Source organism: Perna viridis, chromosome 9 (assembly GCF_037379345.1).
Source record: "Perna viridis isolate PV_CMFRI_1.1 ecotype Kerala chromosome 9, ASM3737934v1, whole genome shotgun sequence".
Lineage (NCBI taxonomy): Eukaryota > Metazoa > Mollusca > Bivalvia > Mytilida > Mytilidae > Perna > Perna viridis.
The window spans coordinates 24,444,547-24,450,546 of NC_142453.1; positions in this window are offsets into that span (position 1 = coordinate 24,444,547).

Consider the following 6,000-nt stretch of genomic DNA (forward strand, 5'->3'; position numbering starts at 1 on the left):
TAAAATACATGTTACAGGATGAAAAGATTTTTTGACATCAGAAAATTATGAAAACTCACATATACGGTGCGCTCAATTAAATTATCATCTAAAAGTTCTCAAATTCCTTAATACGGGTGGGGTCCATATGGTACAGGGGAACAACACAACAGACATCAACAATCGAGGAATTCTCCATATAGCGATAACTTTCTGTTAAGGCAAATTACACTATCGTCAACACATACAATCTACGACCTCGGACCACCGTCCGGCACCTCGGACCATTGTCCGAAACACGATAACTTCATGTTAAGGCAAGTTATGTTAAAGTCAATAATTCACAATAACCTCGGTCCATTCTCCGGAACCTCGAACCATATTGTCCGGATTACAAATAGTTCCTGTTAAGGCAATTATACGTCAAAACGTCAAACAAACATCATCAGGACCATCAACAGGGATTGGCAACATTTCTGCTGGCCTTCGACCCTTTGGTGATTTTCTTGTAGCACATTTCACACAAGATTTGCACCAATGCTCAACATCTCTGTACATTCCGATCCAATAAGACCTTTCTTGAATGTTATAGTAGGTTTTATGGAAGGATAAATGGCCTGCAGGTGGATCATCATGGCACCAGTGGAGCACTTCATCAATCAATGAACGTGGAGTTTTTTTCGTGGACCTGGAGTCCAAAAATGATGTAAACTTCCACTGAACAACTCATAATCTGACACACAGGCCATAACTCTTCTAGAATCAGTGACATCATCTGGAAGTGTTCAATCTTTTAAATAGTCAATAGGGGTCTAAGATTGGGATCTTTACTTTGAAGATCTTTAATAATGTCCAACTGTAATTCTGCCGGCAATATTTCATTCACATTTGCTATGACTTCCGGTCCTCCTCTTCTTGAAAGTCCATCAGCATTTCCATTCATTTTGCCAGCACGATACTCAACTGTCAAGTCATACTCTTGTAATGCTAGCGCCCAGCGTGCTAGCCTACCACTTGGGTATTTAATTGCCATTAGCCACTTAAGAGGGTTATGATCAGTCACCACTTTTAATTTATGACCATACAAATATTGGCGAAAATGATCTACTGCCCACACTATAGCCAATGCTTCTTTTTTCAATAACTGCATAATTCAACTCATGATTACGTAACTGTTTACTTGCATATCCAATTGGATGATCTTCTTTTCCTTTCTCATCCGTTGCCTGTGACAAAACTGTTCTAATACCATAATCAGATGCGTCACAGAATAATATAAAAGGTTTGTAAAATCAGGATATATCAACACAGGTGAGGTTACTAAAGCTTGTTAAAGAAACATAAAAGCTTGATCACAATCTTCAGACCAATTCAAGTCAGATCCCTTCTTTAAAAGTCTGGTCAAAACAAAGTTTGCAAAGTTTGGAATGAATTTCCGGTAATAGGAAGTTATTCCGAGGAAGGATCTTAACATTTTTACTTTTCTTGGTATTGGAAACTTCTCAATTGATTCAACTTTACTTGGGTCTGGTTTGATTCCATCTGCTGAAACTACATGTCCAAGAAAGGAAACTTCTGTTTGAACAAACGCACATTTCTTTGGTTCCAACTTTAAGTTGGCATTCTGTAATCTACTGAATACCTCTCTGAGCTTAGACAAATGCTGCTCGAAGGTTTCGGAAAACACAATTAAATCATCAGTGTAAACCAAAGCCATTTTCCATTGAATACCTGCCAATAGCAGATCCATCAACCTTTGGAATGTACTTGGGCCATTGTACAATCCATATGGCATGGGATTAAATTCCAATAAACCCTCTGAGGTTATAAAGGCAGTTTTCTCCTTGTCCTCCTCAGCTACAGGTACTTGGAAATAACCTTGTGCAACATCCATAACAGAAAAGTACTTAGCACTTTTAAATGACTCTACCATGTCATCAATTCTAGGCAATGGGTACACATATTTCTTTCATTCAATTTTCTATAATCGACACAAAATCTTTGTGTACCTTTCTTTTTGCCAACCAATATGACTGGAGATGCCAAGCAGCTATGCGAGGGCCGAATTACGTTTCTATTTAACATATTTTGAATTTGAGTCTGAATTTCCTGCCTTTGAGAAAAGGGGACCCTGTATGGTCTTTGTTTAATTGGGGATTGTCCTTGATTATCTATTCGATGGGTGACTAAATCAGTTTTCCGAAATCATCATCATTCACAGCGAAGATACTATCATATTCCAACAATAACGCCCTTAGCCTATCCTGTTCGGATTTCTGCAGTTTCTCCCAATCAACTTGTAATTTATTAACTATATCATAATCTTTTTCATCATCATCAGTAATATTAACACAATTAATACAAGCTGGACTTTCATCAACTTCAAAAATATTTTCACATTGACTTTATCTCCTCAAACTTTCCCATGATAGTGTTTTCATGAAGATTTATGGTTTTCTGTGTAGGATTAAACATTTTTATTGTCACCTACTCATGGCAAACTGTGGTAATGACACGTGCCGGTAACACATTATATTTGTTGAACAGTTGCATTTTAGGTTCAATGATTCCAATTTTCCCATTTACATTTCCCTTTATTTTAGAACTACAAATCACTCCAGACTTTGCTGGAATTTGTAGTTGCTGAATCAACTGAACTGAATAAACATCTGAAACTTTCTTGTCACTATCAAGCAATACAACATGAATATTGTTCCACTGTACTTCATTTTTTCTGAATATAAATCACTAGTCCCACACTTTTCATAATATCACTTCCAATTATACATCATATAACAAATTATCAGCAATATATACAGTATGTATTGAAACATCTGTTTTTACTTTTATGTCACAGTTAATGGTTCCTAAAATATTTAACGGTTGTCCAGGAGCAGACACGATATATTTATAATTCGGTTTCATTGCATGAAATTTATCCGAAGGCACCATTGATTTGTTCACCGATGAAACAATCGCATCAGTATCTAGAAGTAGAGAACCACTTTTGCCAAACAAATCTTCTTTTATTTTAATGCCTTGAAAGTCATTCGGATTCAAACTTTTAATTTCTATAGTCGGGTTAAGAATACTGAGGCCTGAATACATTGCAAAACATTCTGCATAACTAGAGGGATTTTCCTTCACGTCTGAGGCCACCTTTCCCTCTATGAAGGGGCCGTGTTTAGTTTAAACTAGCACCTTGGCGAACAAAATGCCTAGGTGAACCAAACCTTTGTTGATTATGAAACTGGGGTTGCATATTTTGCCGGCAAAAACGTTGAACATGTCCTACCTTTTTACACAGATTACAGTTCATTAGTTCTCTGGTTAAACGAGTTCCTTTGACCTTGTCTGTAAGATGAAGATTGTTCTCTACTGATTTGCATCTCTATATCATTCAATTTCTTGGTCAATTTCTCAACCTTTTGAATAAAATTTGAATCCTGAGAAACAGCATTAACAGTGCTTGCATGGGCACTTGCGAGCCTCTCATTGCACTCTTCGCGCTTGGCTATTCTAAATGCCTGCTCAAAACTCTGTGGGTCACTGAGCATTACAAATCTTTTTTGCCCTTGGTGCAATCCTTGGAGAAAATGCTCCATAACTAGCCTGTTATGTTCATCAAGGGGCATGCCTCCATGATCACGTCATGCTAATTTCAACACTGCATTTCCATAGTCTTCTACATTTTCATTTTGAAGTTGTATACGGTGAAATAATTCGCTTTAATATATTCTTTCTAGATCTTTTGGACAGAATCTCTCCTTTAATTTATACACCATTTTGTCGAAATCACTCTGTATGTCTTCACTTAAATCTTCAAAGAAATCTGCTGCTCTACTTCGCAAAAATGCAGGTAACATCTCAGATTTTTTAACTTCACTCCATCTATTAGCTGCACTAATCCGTTTGAATGTTCTTATCCAGCTTTCAAATCTTCTACAACTTCGCCATAACACTTTGATGGAGTAACCTGAGTTTTTGCCTCATAGGCATCTCGGTTAACTTGTGTTTTAGGCATCACTTGTTGGGGTAACATTGGTGATTTTTCCACGTGTTGTACTGGGGACGGGCTCCCATGTCGTGACCTTCTATACGACCGTGTAGGCATTATAAATTGTTACACCAATATAAATCCAAAAAGGAAAAATAATTCAGAGAAAATTAGTTTATCTTTCAACCACAAAATGAATAATACCAAATATAACTTACAACAAATGTAACAGCAATATCAAAGATCATTTAAAAGTCACCCCTCAAAAAAGTGCGTAAAAACTGAAATATGTCAAAAATCAATAAAATAATAATGCTAAATACAATGCAAAGCCAAATAACGAGAGTGGGATCATGATCTTACAAACAATTTATACTGTCGATATAAATCTTTTCTGAAAGAATATTACACTGAACGTAAATGTTATATGTTTTGTTTGCTTGGACTTTAAGATACATTCTTCAACCAATTACATAAATGATAAAACTGTATTGAAATAAATCACTCAGCATAAAACTAAGAACAATAATTTTATCTAAAAATATAAAGCAATGTAAAATACAATTAACGCAGTTATCTCCAATCGTCAATACGTCGTTAATTAATATTAATGCATTTACGTTACTTGTTGAAGTTTATAATGTCAAGGGTGATTATAAATAAATCACATGCCAAATCGTGTACGATAAGTAATTCTAAGATACCGATTCTAAATTAGAACGAAAGTAAATTGTACTTTTTTCTTCATAGGATTTATGGACCATCATACCCAACCGCATTTTAACAGGCTTTGTCAGATATGTACCAAGCATGCACAAATTAAATAATTGGTTATTTAAGTAAGTATAATAAAAACTTTCAAATTTGAGCAAAAAAGACCTTGACTTTTGCTATATTTTGGTAAGGTAAATTTGCATTGCCTTTGTTTCGTAACCGGTATAACCTTACATGTAGATGAAATCTAATTATTTATATTTGCATGATTTAAAATCTTTGAATGGCTTTACTGTCAAAGGTTTAAAAGAACGTGAGGGCTAGAACGTTTTTGAATAGGTTATTTCGTACAAAAGAATCATTATCAAACAGATTAAAGGAAAACGGTTCGAACTTGTTTATAACAAAGGTACTTCGAATTTTAGAAAATGGAAATAAAAGTTAATAAAATCATAATCCCATGTTTGTTGCTTGTATAAAGATGTTGAAAACGTATAAATTAGAATCTATGGGATAATATTTATATGGAGATATTCACAAGCGGTTGAAGAGATCGATACATTTGTATTAAAAGTATGATAAAATATTTAGATATACATACATGTATATTTTAACAAAAATACAACTTGTAAGAGGACAGTATTAATTGTCCTTTTTTTCTGGATTATGATGTTTCTATTTCAAGAGGTAAACTCAAAACTAAAATTTACGACGAGACGGACGATTTCCGTGTGCAATTTTTGAATTTCCCTTCCTTTAACAAATAGGCTTTTGGAACAGGGTTGTGTTGCTAGAAGATTGAAGTCATCACTACAGAAGTTTGATGGTGGTATTTCAAGCTCTGCCATATTTTTGCATTACTTTACTTTTAGTCTACTCTTCATGCAATTCATGCAATTATTGAACATTAAACACAGGTTAGCTTCTGAAACACGGTTATGTTGATACAAGATTGAAGTCATTACTACAGAAGTTTTATGGTCGTCATCATGAACTCGTGGATCATTATGATGTATCCATCAGCACCATGAAAACTGATTTATTCAACGGGTCATAGTTTTCCTTTCCTCGTTTGTTTACCCTAGACTTGACTTTTTATGAGCAACTCGGCGGGTGTTTCTAGAAAAGCAGAGGACGCTTACCCTACCGGTGCACCTGGTCCATGCTCCCAGTTTTTAATGGAGTCCGAGTTGCTCATTTACTTTTGTTACTTTGTATGCATGATTTTAGTTTCTTTATGTTCTTTGTTTTCCATGTCTGGTCTTTGTCCCTGGATTACATTATTTTGATTACCGCTATAACCTTGGTTC